General features: G+C 60.6%; 1 protein-coding gene across 2 annotated transcripts in view; it reads left to right on the top strand.

Annotated features, from left to right (window-relative positions):
• The first annotated feature begins 6,687 nt into the window (after nt 1-6,687).
• The window catches only part of TET3 (tet methylcytosine dioxygenase 3), a 30,673-nt gene continuing 21,713 nt past the window's right edge, over nt 6,688-15,647 (top strand). Inside the window, exon 1 of one of the 2 annotated variants that reach the window (XM_069877465.1) lies at nt 6,688-6,699. The gene's annotated coding sequence lies outside the window, so the exon portion shown is untranslated. Of the gene's footprint in view, nt 6,700-13,128; nt 13,189-15,647 lie in introns of those variants that run through there. The other variant, XM_069877466.1, reaches the window with a different exon arrangement.

The following is a 15,647-nucleotide window of genomic DNA, read 5'->3' as shown; positions in this document are numbered from 1 at the left end:
GAAAGAAAAAGTTGTCAGGGAAAGAAAAAATAAGAGGGTGGGATTAAGGGGGGGTGGCAGCACCCGGGTTTTGAGGGAAGTTTGGTGGAAAGAGGGGTGGAAATTCAGGATATGAAAAGTCGAGGAGCCCCAACATCTGATGTTGGCCCCGGGTGCGAGATGGATCGGGGCGAGGGGCTGCGCCGGGAGGTGAGTGCTCCCCCAACCCCTCCATTCCCCCCCCCTTCACGTTTTTGGGGTGATTTGTGGCTTCTTGGGGTCGGTTGCAGCATCACCGTGAGGTGTTGAGGTGCACAGGGAAAGCCCCTTCTTGGCTGGTGGAGGAGTTTGGGTTTTGAAGGGTTTTTCCACGGGAAACGGGACCTTTCTGCTGCCTTGAAAGCTGCTTTGCTGCCTTAAGCACCCCAAAAATTCACCTCATCCCTTGGGCGACCCCAAACCATCCCGATCAGGTGGGTGATAGCAGGACACACAGGACAAACCCCACCTTTAAAATGAATTTTTTGGGGTTTTCTTAGTATAAAAGAGCAAAATGTGATGTGAAACCCACGCAGGTGAAAGGGGAGGGTGAAAAATAAAGGGGTGGTGAGGAAGGGGGATTGTGGAGAGAGCAGAGCCGGAGGAGCATTGCCAAGCAAACAAGTCGTGGCATTTTCTCCACCAAGAATTGCAAAACCTTCCCTTGGTGTGGCTGGTTCTACCGGCCGGGGTGGTTCTACCCAGGATTTCTGATATCGTGCCCAACCAGGCAGGGAGATGGGGGGCAGGGGGGGCTCAGGATGGGGGTTCTCCAAAGGGAAGAAGTGGGGAAGGGCAAGTATCTCCTCGTCGTTTATTTTTAGGACCGTGCCTCCTAAAAAATTCCAGCTGCTTTGTTTTTTTGGTGGCCACCTCCGAGTTGTGTCCAGCAGGTTTTGCACTTGGATGGACTGTGGGATGATGGGACAGTGGGGACACACGGTTCCACCTGCGCTTGGCACGCGGCAAGGGGAAGGACTTTGCCCTTGGCGAGGCGCTGGCACAAACGGCACAAAGGGGCAGGAGTTGTGCTCGGCGTTTTTCTAGGGTGGGTGCACTAAAAATGTTGCCGGAGACGAGGTTGGCAGAGGGGATACTGAGCTGAGTGGAAGTGTGGATCTGCTGGAGGGTCGGGAGGCTCCAGAGGGATCTGAACAGGCTGGATCCATGGGCTGAGACCAACGGGATGAGGTTCAACAAGGCCAAATGGCGGGTCCTGCCCTTGGGGCACAACAACCCTGAGTAGCTCCAGACTAGGAGAAGTCTGGCTGGAAACTGCCTGGAGGAGAAGGCCCTGGGGGTGTTGGTTGAACAGGAGCCAGCAGGGGCCCAGGTGGCCAAGAAGGCCAAGGGCATCTTGGCTTGGATCAGACCCGGCGTGGCCAGCAGGGCCAGGGAGGTTCTTCTCCCTCTGGACTCGGCCCTGGGGAGACCGCTCCTCGAATCCTGGGGTCAGTTCTGGCCCCTCACCACAAGAAGGATGTTGAGGCTCTGGAGCGAGTCCAGAGAAGAGCAATGAAGCTGGGGAAGGGGCTGGAGAACAAGGATTGCGAGGAGCGTCTGAGAGAGCTGGGGGTGTTTAGCCTGGAGAAGAGGAGGCTGAGGGGAGACCTCATTGCTCTCTGCAACTCCCTGAGAGGAGGTTGTGGAGAGGAGGGAGCTGGGCTCTTCTCCCAAGGGACAGGGGACAGGACGAGAGGGAATGGCCTCAAGCTCCACCAGGGGAGGGTCAGGCTGGACAGCAGGAAAAAATCTTTCACGGAAAGGGTCATTGGTCCCTGTCCGAGGCTGCCCAGGGAGGGGGTTGAGTCCCCTTCCCTGGAGGGGTTTAAGGGACGGGTGGACGAGGTCCTGGGGGACATGGGTTAGTGATTGATGGGAATGGTTGGACTCGATGATCCGGTGGGTCCTTTCCAACCTGGTGATTCTATGATCCCCTCGGGAATCCACCTGATCCTGGTGGTACCAGCGGCCAAGCGAGGGGTGTGCCACGATTCCCACATCCCGGTGCCTCTCCCGGGGTTGTTTGGCAGGTGAAACGAGGAGCAGAGCCAGCCTGTTTCCCTGACACCGGTTCTGCTCGTTCCTCCAGCTCTGCTGAGCTCAGGAAAGTTGGCGTCACCCCTCACTCCTCCACACCGGAGCCGTGCTCATGCTGGCTCTCTCGGGGTTGGATTTCAACACAGGGCGATGCGTCCCCATCCATGAGGGTTTGGGGAGAGGAGCAGGAGGAGAGAAGATGCTGGACATTTAATCTTTGCTCCACTTCCCGTTCTGTGATGCTGCCCGACTCACTCCTGCTCTCCTCAGGTGGCTCTCGATGCCTTTGCCATTTGCATAACTAATCAACGTCTTGGGAAGCCGCTCGTTATCGCTGCGTATGGCAAAACCTCCCTCAGCTCCAGGGAGCTGCCGGTTTCCAACAGGAGCCGCACAAACCACCCGGGAAAGCTCGGAGCTGGTGGAGGGGAGGATGCTTCAAGCCGTCTCCCCCAGCCTAGGGGGGACAAAACTTCCAAGAAAATCCATTCCTGGCAGTAGTGGTCACACCAGGACCACAAGACCTTTCTGGTGATGGTGGGATGCCCCTCGAGGTGTCCCCGGCATTGGGAAATGAAAGCCTCAAGCTGAATCTGGCTCTCGGTGCCGAACGCTGGAGATTAGGGATAATCTCATTTAAAGCATCACTAATAAAAAGTTACTAAATTTGTCCATCTCGCGGGGTTTCTCGGGTGGATTGGGGCAGGTTTGGTTTTCACCGGCATGCCAACTCCCCAAACCAGCTCTGGCATCTCCAAAAGGGTGATGGTTGGGATGAAGGACTAGCTGGATTCGTCTCATTTTCGGACGGCGCATCCCGGCGTCGCCCGCAGGACCGAGCCGCCAGCGCTATCCTCGGTTGATCCGGAGCGCTGCTCCCTGTTACCATGCCTACACTGAAAATATTCCACCTCTCAGCTGTGGCTTCGACAGCTAAAATGATTTAGGAGCAATGATTTGGATGCTGGTGGATGTGCCGCCCTGGCCAGCTGGAGCAGGAGGAGGAGGAGGATGGGAGGAAGGAGGCGTCTGCGTTAATTAAATCTTCCCCGTGCTTCTTGCAGCACCTGTTGAGCGGCAGAGCCGAGCGCAGGCGGGCAAAGGGGCTTTGCGGCTCGCGGCGCCGTCACGCAAGGTTGGGAACTGGGGAAAACCCAGTTTCCAGCACCAGTTTATCCCGTGGGAGCTGTGTTGCTCGGAGCAAAGGTCGGACCACAGTGGGCTCCGGCTTGGCGCTGTCGGCTCAAGCGCAGCCGTTCTGGGAAGAGATGAGCTCCTGCAGATATCACGGGGATGTTGGGTCCGTGGCTTCATTTCCCACCTGGACTCGGTGTGGGGTTTATCCGCCTCTTGTGCTTCCCGGTGTTACGTGGGCCCTCGACTCCTTCAGTCGCTCCCGCTGCTGCAAATCCATCCGGAAACCAGTTTTCACTGGGATGCTCTCAGAAAAACTTTGGGACTTTGGAGTTTGTAAAAGTTTTGCCAGCGATTTGGCAGGGAATAAGGGTGAAAAAAACCCAGAGTGGGCTGGAGCATCCCTAGAGCGTCACCTCTAAACCCTTTTTCCTTCCCTCCACCCGCCAAAAATACACGCGTATCATAGCCAAGACCTCAGGACAGCGCTGGGAAAGCTGGAGCTGGTCCCGTACGGGATGTTTGGAGGACTCCAGCTCTGCCTTAACCCTTTTGCCGGCCCATTCCCGCGGATTTTCCCGTGGGAAATTCTCCCTGGGCCTGGATTTTGGGGAGAAGGAGGCACGGGCACTCGTGGTGGATTTAAGTCTTGCAACGCTCTAATGGTCTCAAATGAATGGTGTCCCCAAATTAACAAGGACCACAAATTAATGAAGGTGCTGGGGGTGTATCGGCAGGATACTGGGGTGGTTTGGGGGGTGCTCTGGCTGCTCCGGGGGCTCCAGCCCTCGTGTTGCTGTTCCCACTCTCCGGTGCAGCCGGATGCCGCAGGTTCCTGGGGCAGCACACGACCCAGTTTAAGGGGTCCCGTTACCCAGGACCCCCAGTCCCTGTCCCCCATCCCTCTGTCCCTGTCCCTGTCCCCATATCTGTGGCCCTCTTTATATCCATGTCCGTGTCCCGCTCCGTGTCCATGTCCATGTTCCTGTGTCCTCGTCCCTCTCTGTGTCTGTCTCTACATGTGTCCTTGTCCCAGCCCGTGTCCCTGTATCCCTCTCTGCGTCCGTGTCCCTGCCTGTGTCCATACCCGTGTCCCCGTGTCCCTGTCCCTGACCATGTCTGTCTCTCTGTCCCTGTCCCTGTGCCCATTTCCGTGTCCCTGCCTGTGTCCATGTCCCTATGTCCCTGTCCCTGCACATGTCCGTGTCCCTGCATCCATGTCCATGTCCATCTCTGTGTCTGTCTCTATGTCTGTGTCCCTGTCCCCATGTCCCTGTGCCCCTGTCCTTGTCCCCATATCCCTGTCTATGTCCCTGTATCCCTGTCCCCATGTCCCTGTCTCTGTCCCCCTATGCCTGTCCCTGTCCTCCATCCCTCTGTCCCTGTCCCCATATCCCTGCCCCCCATCCCCATATCCTTGCCCCCCATCCCCATATCCCTGTCCCCCTGTCCCTGTCCCAATATCCCTGTCCCTGTTGCCCTGTCCTTGTCCCCATATCCCTGTCCCCATGTCCCTGTCCCCCAACCCTCTGTCTCTGTCCCCGTCTCCATATCCCTGTCCCTGTTTCTATATCCCTGCCCCCTGTCCCTGTCTTTGTCCCCATATCCCTGTCCATGTGCCTGTCCCCACATCCATGTCCCTGTTGCCCTGTCCTTGCCCCATATCCCTGTCCATGTCCCTCCGTCCCTGTCCCCACACCCAAGTCCCTATATCCCTGTTCCCATGTCCCTGTCCCCCGTCTGTTCCCATATTCCTGTCCCTGTCCCCATGTCCCTGTCCCCTGTCCCCCATCCCTCTGTCTCCATCCCTGTCCCCATATCCCTGTCCCCCATCCCCATATCCCTGTCACCCTGTCCATGTCCCTCTGTCCCCATATCCCTGTCCCCCGTCCCTCTGCCCCTGTCCCCTTGTCCTTCTCCCCCTGTCCCCTGGTCCCTGTCGCTGTCCACATATCCCTGTCCCTGTCCCCATGTCCCCGTCCCTGTCCCCATATCCCTGTCCCCCTATCCTTGCCCCCATATCCCTGTCCATGTCCCTCTCTGTGTCCCTGTCCCCATGTCCCTGTCCCTGTCCCTCTGTCCCCATATCCTTGTCCCCATGTCCCTGTCCCTGTCCCCCGTCCCCATATCCCTGTCCCCATGTCCCTGTCCCCCTATCCTTGCCCCATATCCCTGTCCATGTCCCTGTGTCCCTGTCCCTATGTCTGTCCCCCTATCCCTGTCTCTGTCCCCATATCCCTGTCCATGTCCCCTGTCCCCATATCCTTGTCCCCATGTCCCTGTCCCCCTGTCCTTGCCCCCACATCCCTGTCCGTGTCCCTCTCTGTGTCCCTGTCCCCATGTCCCTGTCCCCATCCCCATGTCCCTGTCCCCCTGTCCTTGTCCCCATATCCCTGTCCACGTCCCTCTCTGTGTCCCTGTCCCCATGTCCCTGTCCCTATGTCTGTCCCCCTATCCCTGTCTCTGTCCCCATATCCCTGTCCCTGTCCCCCTGTCCCCCTATCCTTGCCCCCATATCCCTGTCCATGTCCCTCTCTGTGTCCCTGTCCCCCTGTCCCCATACCCTTGTCCCCATGTCCCTGTCACCCTATCCTTGCCCCATATCCCTGTCCATGTCCCTCTTTGTGTCCCTGTCCCTGTCCCCCTGTCCCCATACCCTTGTCCCCATGTCCCTGTCCCCCTATCCTTGCCCCATATCCCTGTCCATGTCCCTGTGTCCCTGTCCCCATGTCCCTGTCCCTATGTCTGTCCCCCTATCCCTGTCCCTGTGTCCCTGTCCCCATGTCCCTGTCCCTATGTCTGTCCCCCTATCCCTGTCCCTGTGTCCCTGTCCCCATGTCCCTGTCCCTATGTCTGTCCCCCTATCCCTGTTTCTGTCCCCATATCCCTGTCCCTGTGTCCCTGTCCCCATATCTTTGTCCCCATGTCCCTGTCCCCCTGTCCCCCTATCCTTGCCCCCATATCCCTGTCCATGTCCCTCTCTGTGTCCCTGTCCCCATGTCCCTGTCACCCTGTCCCCATATCCTTGTCCCCATGTCCCTTTCCCCCTATCCTTGCCCCATATCCCTGTCCATGTCCCTGTGTCCCTGTCCCCATGTCCCTGTCCCTATGTCTGTCCCCATATCCCTGTCTCTGTCCCCATATCCCTGTCCATGTCCCCTGTCCCCATGTCTCTGTCCCCCTGTCCCCTGCCCTTGCCCCATATCCCTGTCCGTGTCCCTCTCTGTGTCCCTGTCCCCCTGTCCCCTTGTCCCCCTGTCCCTGTCCCCGGGGCGGTCTCTGTGTGTGTGTTTTAGGGGGGCGGGGGGGGTGCGATCCCTCCGTGGGGGCCGGAGGAGGAGGAGGAGGAGGAGGAGGAGAAGGAGGAGGCGGCGGCGGCGGCGGGGAGCGGGGCTGCGGCGGGCAGCCCCCCCGGCTGCAGCAGGGCGGCGGTGAGGGAGACAAGATGGCTTCCTCCTGAGGGCCGAGCGGGGCGGCGGGAGCCGAGCGGAGCGGGGCGGCGGCGAGGTGAGTCCCGCACCCCCCAGCTGCCATCGTAACCCCCCCCCAGCTCCCGCTGCAACCCCCCTGCACCCCCACAGCTTCCAGAGCACCCCCTCTGCACCTCCCCTGCACCCCCCAGCTCCCATTGCATCTCCCCTGCACCCCCCCAGCTCCCATTGCATCTCCCCTGCACCCCCCCAGCTCCCATTGCTACCCCCCCAGCTCCCATTGCTACCCCCCCGCATCCCCTCTGCACCCCCCTGCACTTCTCCTGCACCCCCCCGCATCCCCTCTGCAACCCCCCAGCTGCCATTGCAACCCCCCCGCATCCCCCCTGCACCCCCCCAGCTCCCATTGCTTCTCCCCTGCACCCCCAGGCTGACATTGCAATCCCCCCGCATCCCCTCTGCACCCCTCCAGCTCCCATTGCAACCCCCCAGCTCCCATTACAACCCCCCCTGCACCCCCCAGCTGCCATTGCTACCCCCCCGCATCCCCTCTGCACCCCCCCAGCTTCCATTGCTACCCCCCGCATCCCCTCTGCACCCCCCTGCACCTCTCCTGCACACCCCCGCATCCCCTCTGCACCCCCCAGCTCCCATAGCAACCCCCCCGCGTCCCCCCCGCACCCCCCTGCATTCCCTCTGCACCCCGCCAGCTTCTGTTGCTCCCCCGCACCCCCCCAGCTCCCATTACAACCCCCTAGCTCTCATTACAACCCCTCCTGCGCCCCCCCAGCTCCCATTGCAACCCCCCCTCATCCCCTCTGCACCCCCCATGCACCCCCCAGCTCCCATTGCATCTCCCCTGCACCCCCCCAGCTGCCATTGCAACCCCTCCGCATCCCCTCTGCACCCCCCCAGCTCCTATTGCCCCCCCTCTGCACCCCCGCAGCTCCCATTGGAACCCCCCAGGTCTCATTACAACCCCTCCTGCACCCCCCAGCTTCCATTGCAACCCCCCGCATCCCCTCTGCACCCCCCCAGCTCCCATTGCCCGCCCTCTGCACCCCCCCAGCTCCCATTGCAACCCCCCAGCCCTCATTGCAACCCCCCCGCACCCCCCCTCACCCCTCCCAGCTCCCATTGCAACCCCCCCTGCCCCCCCAGCTCCTATTGCAACCCCTCTGCATCCCCTCTGCACCCCTCCACAGCTCCCATTGCAAACCCTTATGCACCCCCCACAGCTCCTATTGCCCCCCCGCATCCACCTCCGCTCCCATCGCAACCCCTTTGCATCCCCCCTGCACCCCCCAGCTCCTATTGCTACCCCCCATCCCCTCTGCACCCCCCTACATCCCCTCTGCAACCTCCAGCTCTCATTGCAACCCCCCCACATCCCCCCCACAACCCCCCCAGCTCACACTGCAACCCCCCTGCACCCCCCCCAGCTCCCATTGCAATCCGCCCTGCACCCCCCTGCACCACCCCCGCACCCCCCGAGCTCCCAGTGCAACCCCGTGTCCCCCCACTGCAACCCCCCCCCCGCACCACCGTGCACCCTCAGAACAGCCCATACAGCCCCCCACCCTCTGCACCCCCCGCATCCATTGCAACCCCCAGAACACCCCCCTTGCCTGTCCCCGCATCCCCCCTGCACCCTCCCAGCACCCCCTCTGCAATCCCCGCATCCCCTTGCATCCCCTCTGCCCCCCCACATCCCCCATCCTCCTGCATCTCCCCCATGCCCCCCCGCATCCCCCCGCACCTTCTGAATCCCCCATCCTCCTGCATCCCCTCTGTGCCCCCCCACATTCCCATCCTAGAGCATCCCCCCTGCATCCCCCATCTCCTGCATCCCCCCCTGCACCCCCCATTCTCCTGCATCCCCCCCTGCACCCCTTGCATCCCCCATCCTCCTGCATCCCCCCTGCACCCCCTGCATCCCCCATCCTCCTGCATCCCCCCTGCACCCCCTGCATCCCCCATCCTCCTGCATCCCCCCCGCATCCCCCCTGCACCCCCCATCCTCCTGCATCCACCCCTGCACCCCCTGCACCCCCCATCCTTCTGCATCCCCCCCTGCACCCCCCATCCTCCTGCATCCCCCCCGCAATCCCCCCTGCACCCCACATCTGCTGCTGCCCCCGAACCCCTGCATCCCTCCCCGGTTCCCCCGCGTTTCTCCTGCTCGTGGGGGTCGATTTGCGTGGATGCAGGGACGGGGGCTACGGGAGGACAAAGCCGGGGGGAGTCACGCACTGCCCGCCCAGGCCCCCTTTTTGGGGCAGTTCCGATTGTTTTTATCCCTTTCCTTTCTCTCCAGCAGCTCGGGGTTGGGGGAGAGAGAGAGGAGGGGGGCGGATGCCCCTTCCCCTCCCCATATTTCTCACCCCGTTGCTTTTTGAGCCTTTTTTTGTTGGCTTGTTATTTTTATCCCTTCCCTCCCCAAAATGTGCTGAGCTCAGAGGGGCGGCGGGTGATGAGAACGAGGGTGATGAGGCTCCCCGGGCGTGACGTCACCTTGACGTCACCCGCTGTCATCCCTCGCCGTGACGAGGACCCCGCGATGTCACATCGGGGTTGATCACGGGGGTCGGATGCAGGTGGGGAGAGAAATCAGCTGCTCCTGTCGTGCAGGTGGCTGTTTGGGTTATCCCGGTACCCAGAGCAGCGGGTTGGGATACGGGCACCATCCCTCTGGCTGCGGATGCTGGTGGCTCCATCCTTCCGCGGATGCTGGTGGCTCCATCCTTCCGCGGATGCTGGTGGCACCGGGTGACATCCCCAGGGTCGCGCTCTGGGATGCGTGGCCACCCCGAAAGTTTGGAGGCAGCGGTGGCGAGGTGAGCGGCTGCGGCGCCACGTGGTTTTCTGAAGGGATGGGGGGATGCTTTGGATCTCACACCCCTGCACCCGGAGCCGCCTCGGGATCTGCGGATGCTTTGCAAAACCAAAGCTTTTCAGAGGTGCTGGGGGTGGCGGGTGCTGGATGCAGCGAGCGCCGATGTTACCGGGGGGAGGGCTGGGCAGCAGGTAGCTCTGGTGGCCCCATAAATGACCCCCTCCACACCTAATTAGCTGTGACAAGGTTTGTTTTCCAGATTAGGGACCTGGACTCTTTATCGCAGGTCATTAAGGGGAGAGGTGGCACCTTGGGAAAGCAAAATGTCCCCCTCTGCTTTGGAGACGGGGACAGCGATAGTCGCCGTGGCTCTGGGGCGCAAGGTTGTGCCGCTGCGGGTCTGTGTCCCTAAAAGTCTGTCCTGGGGTGACCCTGGCATGCAGGGAGCGAGTTGTCCTCATGACATCGGTGTCCACTGTCCCCTCTCTGCGTGTGCGGGAGCCCCTGGTCCCTGTCCCCGTGGCATCGGGGTCCCTGGTCCCCTCCCTGCGTGTGTGGGAGCCCCTGGTCCCTGTCCCCGTGGCATCGGGGTCCCTGGTCCCCTCCCTGCGTGTGCGGGAGCCCCTGGTCCCTGTCCCCGTGGCATCGGGGTCCTGCTCGTGCCAGCATCCCTGCTCCCCATTCCTGCAGCAATGGGGGTTCCCTGTGGCTCGTGGCGGGGTTCCTGCCGTCCCCCTCGCTCCACGGGTTTGCAGGGACCCTTTCTGTTGTGCCACCAGCAAAGGGGATGGTGCCAAAACCCACTGTCCCCATCTCCTCGCTGTCCCCAGCAAGATGAGAGCGATGCACCCCAATCCCAAGCCTCCTGGAGACCGATCCCCCCACCCCTGCTCCCCGCCTCTGCCAGCTCTTTAATCTCCCTGCTTTGATCTCGGTTCAAGAGGGTGCCAGACCATTTTTGAGGATGAAAGAGCTTTTTTATTTTTAACGCCCCCCCCTCTCCTCCTTCCCGGGCCGGCATCCAAGGGGAGATGAAATGAAATGGGAAGAGGCTGGAGGTGAAACAGCTGCGATCGGCTCCGTCTCCACTCTACATCTGCCCACCACACCACAGAACGAGCTCAACCCCAATTTTCTTCTCTTTCCCAGGGCTAAACCCCCTTTTCCCCAGGCGCTGGGGTGGCGCGTGGGCAGCGGGCTCTGCCGGCTCGTGGTGTCGCGGGGACAATGCGGCGTGTTTGTTTGCTACAGCTAAAATGGCAGTTCTTAAGGGTAGGAAAAAAAAAAGAAAAAGAGAGAGAGAGAGAAATGCTTCTGCACATCCAGTCGCCGCATCTTTTGATTAAATGAGATGTTGCTGTCGAATGGGGGAGCTGGGGACCGTGAGCTTGTGCGCCTGCGGTTTCCATCACAAATGGGGGGGGAAAAAACACCCCAACCACCCCAAGCTTGGAAAACGGTGTAAAAAAAATGGCTTTGAGCAAGTTGTGATTGTTGCAGCTGTCGGCACAGAGGCCAGGGATGCTGTGGAATGACCGGAGGGTTCGTCACCTCTGAGCTGGTGGCACCATAGCCTCCAACTTGGAGGAGCATCCCGGGAGCTGGAAAGCACTGGGATGCAGGATGGGGATGAGCCGCGACGAGGCGAGGGGTTGGAAAGGCGCTGAGCCTCGTAGAAACCCCACTTGGTGCCGCGATGAGAGCCGTTGCGATTAAAGCCGTTGCATTTCAGGTTGCGTTCAACGCCGCGCCAATTAACGCCATCGCCACCCAAGCCCTTTGAGCTTGGTGACTTCTCCCAGTGGGGATGAGGGTGTGAAGGTCCCTCGCTCCTCGCCTGCGGCGCTGGCAGCGGGGCCGGCCGGAGCACGCTGCCTCTCCGCACGTGGCTTTTTTGAGGTTTACAAACATGACGGCCCCTTGCACGCGCCGCTTTCCCCCTCCTTCCCCGTGAGTCATCAGCCCCGTCACCAGGCCCGAGGAAGCCGGAGGTGGTGTCGGCACATCCCCCGCGATGCTCGTGACCCCAGCACGGAGAGGAAAATCAAAATTTGATTTTTTTTCCTGCCTTTTTCTATCTTTCGTGTCTTTTTGGTGAGCGAGATGAGGAGGATGCACGTGGCGACACATGGTAGTCTGTGATGGGGTGTGTTTGGAGAGGGAATGGCCTGAAGCTCCACCAGGGGAGGGTCAGGCTGGACATTAGGAAAAAATTTTTCATGGAAAGGGTCATTGGGCAGTGGCAGAGGCTGCCCAGGGAGGGGGTTGAGTCACATTCCCTGGAGGGGTTTAAGGGCCGGGTGGACGAGGTGCTGAGGGACATGGGTTAGTGATTGGTGGGAATGGTTGGACTCGATGAGCCGGTGGGTCTCTTCCAACTTGGTGATTCTATGATTCTATGAATAAATGGGAGCACGAGCATCCCTGCAGCCTGAGGAGTTCCATGTGTTTCTGAGGGGTGGGTGAGGCTGCAGGGTGGGGGAGAAGCCAGTGAGACCCCAAAATGTGAGCAGAGATGCTGGCAACAGTCTCATGGTGTGGTTCCCGGGCCAGCGGCGCCAGTGAGTGTGGAGGTGCCGAAGCCCCCGCAGCTGAGCTCATCGCCGGTTGGCGTTGGGGCTGAGGTGGCCGTGGTGACTCAGCAGCACCGGCGCTGACTCAGCAGCACCAGCCCCCAGGGAGGCAGATGGGATGGAATCACAGAATCACAGAATCATAGAATCATAGATCACCAGGTTGGAAAAGATCCATTGGATCATTGAGTCCAACCATCCCCATCAATCACTAAACCATGTCCCTCAGTGCCTCATCTACTCAATTTTTAAACCCCTTCAGGGAAGGTGACTCAATCCCCTCCCTGGCAGCCTCTGCCACTGCCCAATGACCCTTTCCCTGAAATATTTTTTTCCTGATGTCCAGCCTGACCCTCCCCTGGTGGAGCTTGAGGCCATTCCCTCTCGTCCTGTCCCCTGTCCCTTGAGAGAAGAGCCCAGCTCCCTCCTCTCCACAACCTCCTCTCAGGGAGTTGCAGAGAGCAATGAGGTCTCCCCTCAGCCTCCTCTTCTCCAGGCTAAACACCCCCAGCTCTCTCAGACGCTCCTCGCAATCCTTGTTCTCCAGCCCCTTCCCCAGCTTCGTTGCTCTTCTCTGGACTCGCTCCAGAGCCTCAACATCCTTCTTGTGGTGAGGGGCCAGAACTGTCCCCAGGATTCGAGGAGCGGTCTCACCAGTGGAGGGGGAAGCTTTACAATTTTGAGGGAGAAAAAAAAGGTTTTTTATTTTACGTGGCACGCTGCAAAATGGTTTTGCCATTGCTGAGCCGGTGTCCGAGCTGCCGGCACGCGCTCTCCACCATGTTCTTCTTCCTCGCGCCTTCGGGAAGGGGTTTCATCCAGCGGGGTCGTGTCTCCCACCTGCCGCCAGATGCTTTTCCCCACGGGAGACGGGTTGTGGCGGTGAAACCAGCTCCGGGTTTGGCAGAGCTGGCGTTTTCCGTGTTTCCAGACGGGGCAGGGCTGGGCTCCCACTCGCCTCCCGGCTCCTGCCCGCGGCCTTGGCGCTGCCAACTTGTCTGTGCTTGTTGGGTGAGAGGGCGGCGACGCGCGTGGTTCTCCTCCTCCTCCTCCTCCTTCTCCTCTAAGGTTGGGCTGTGCGGCTTCAGCGGCGAGTGCGGCATCGGCGTGAGGACCCCCAAATCCTGGGGTTGGGGGACAACTCAGCATCCCCCAGGTACGATGCAATGGGGATGGGCTGGAGGGCAGCCGAGCGCTCGTGGGTGCTGGGTGGCACCGCCCCAGCTTGTACCCAGTAGCCAGGGCAGTGCGGGACCCCCCCCTGCTCAAACTGGGGTGGGGGGGGAAAGCCTTGAATATTGGGGTGCAGTTTGATTCGTGCCTGGGTGTGGGTGGATTTCTCCCTTCTCTCCAAAAAAGTGGCTCTTCCCCCCCAGTTTGCGATGGTGGAAATGTCACGCAGGGGTGGGGGGACCCTGCGCCCTGTCCCGTGGCCGTGGAGCTGTGAGATGTGGCCCAGCCCCGCGGGGGCGGCTGAGCTGGGACAGCAGATGCTGCCAGGGCGGGTGTGTCTGGGGCGAGGCGAGGCCCCGGGACTTTCTCCTGCGGCCCACGCGCTTCCCCCTTCCTTCCTCTTTCGCGGGCAGGGCCTTTTTCCTCCCCAACTCTGTCCCTTTCCTCCCTATCCCCCTCCCCTTCATCCCCTTCCCCTACATCCCCTAGTTTCCCTTCCTCCACATCCCCATCGTCCTCTTCTTCCACTCCTTCCCTACCTATTTTCTTCCTTTTTTCCCCTTTCTTCCCCTTTCTTCCCCTTCCCTTCCCTTCCTTGCTTTCCCCTTCCCCGCTTTGCCCTTCCCTTCCTCGCTTTCCCCTTCCCTTCCTCGCTTTCCCCTTCCCTTCCTCGCTTTCCCCTTCCCTTCCTCGCTTTCCCCTTCCCTTCCTCGCTTTCCCCTTCCCTTCCTCGCTTTCCCCTTCCCTTCCTCGCTTTCCCCTTCCCTTCCTCGCTTTCCCCTTCCCTTCCTCGCTTTCCCCTTCCCTTCCTCGCTTTCCCCTTCCCTTCCCTTCCCTTCCCTTCCCTTCCCTTCCCTTCCCTTCCCTTCCCTTCCCTTCCCTTCCCTTCCCTTCCCTTCCCTTCCCTTCCCTTCCCTTCCCTTCCCTTCCCTTCCCTTCCCTTCCCTTCCCTTCCCTTCCCTTCCCTTCCCTTCCCTTCCCTTCCCTTCCCTTCCCTTCCCTTCTTCCCCTTTTCCTTTCTTCCCCTTCCCCCCAGTCCTCTCCTTCCTTCCCACCAGCTTCCAATTTGGCTTTTCCTGGCCATCCCCAGTGCCAATCTGGTAGCCGAGCGCCGGCACGAGAGGAACCAGCTGTGTTTGAGATAAAAAAACTGCTCCAAGAAACAAAAATAGCACCGGGATTTTTGTTTTTACCTCTTTTTTTTTCCCTTTCAAGAGCTCGGCTCCCTCCCTGCCTGGCCGGAGCCGGCAGGCTGACACAGCTCCGTGCCGTGCCAACTGGCAGCTCCCGGCTGGGCTCGGTGCCGCGGTGGGAAGGGACGTCGGAGCGGGAACGCACGCTGTGGCTTGGCCACGGCACCTTCTTTCCCAAAAGCTGCTCCAGTGGGAGCATCCGCTGACGCCTCGCTCGCCTGTGCCTGGCGCTGAGCATCCTGCTCCGAGCATCCCTTCCCAGAGCCACTCGACCCCCAGCATCTTCACCTGAGCATCCCTGCTCTGGGCATCCCCTTCCATCCCCTTCCCCTTCCAGTTCCAAGTGGTGTCCCCAGGGCTCAGCGCTGGCTCCAGCCCTGTTCGGTGTCTTTATCAATGACCTGTATGAAGGCATCGAGGGCACCCTGAGCAAGTTTGCGGATGACACTGAGCTGGGTGGAAGCTGGATCTGCTGGAGGGTCAGGAGGCTCCAAAGGGATCTGAACAGGCTGGATCCATGGGCTGAGACCAACGGCAGGAGGTTTAACAAGGCCAAATGGCGGGTCCTGCCCTTGGGGCACAACAACCCTGAGCAGCTCCAGACTAGGAGAAGCCTGGAGGAGAAGGACCTGGGGGTGTTGGTTGACCAGGAGCCAGCAGGGGCCCAGGGGCCCAAGAAGGCCAAGGGCATCTTGGCTTGGATCAGACCCGGCGTGGCCAGCAGGGCCAGGGAGTTTCTTCTCCCTCTGGCCTCGGCCCTGGGGAGACCGCTCCTCGAATCCTGGGGTCAGTTCTGGCCCCTCACCACAAGAAGGATGTTGAGGCTCTGGAGCGAGTCCAGAGAAGAGCAACGAAGCTGGCGAGGGGGTCTCTTCCAACCTGGTTATTCTATGATTCCATGAGCATTCCTGTCCTTAGCATCATGCTCCAAGCACCCCTTCCCCGGTGTTCCTTCCCTAAGCATCCCTGCTGCAGCCCCTCTGAAAGGGAAAACCATTTTTCTGAGCCAGTGTGGTGGGTGGCCTGGCCAGGGAAAGTCAGGGGCTCTCGTGGGTCCAGCTCAGCACTCGGCTTTCCCAGATTTCCTTTTTTTTTTCCTATATCTGGGGGCATTGGGCATGGATTTGGGGCACCTGCGCCGTTCAGCTCCTCTCTGGCATCCCCCATGGTGTGGGGTTTGAGTCCAGGGTGGGTGTTTGCATCTCCTGGGTTTGGTAGTTGTGGTGATGTCCCAGGAGCGTCAATCCTA

The sequence above is a fragment of the Phaenicophaeus curvirostris genome, chromosome 27 (assembly GCF_032191515.1).
Source record: "Phaenicophaeus curvirostris isolate KB17595 chromosome 27, BPBGC_Pcur_1.0, whole genome shotgun sequence".
Classification (NCBI taxonomy): Eukaryota; Metazoa; Chordata; class Aves; order Cuculiformes; family Cuculidae; genus Phaenicophaeus; species Phaenicophaeus curvirostris.
This window is presented reverse-complemented; position numbering and strand designations above follow the sequence as displayed.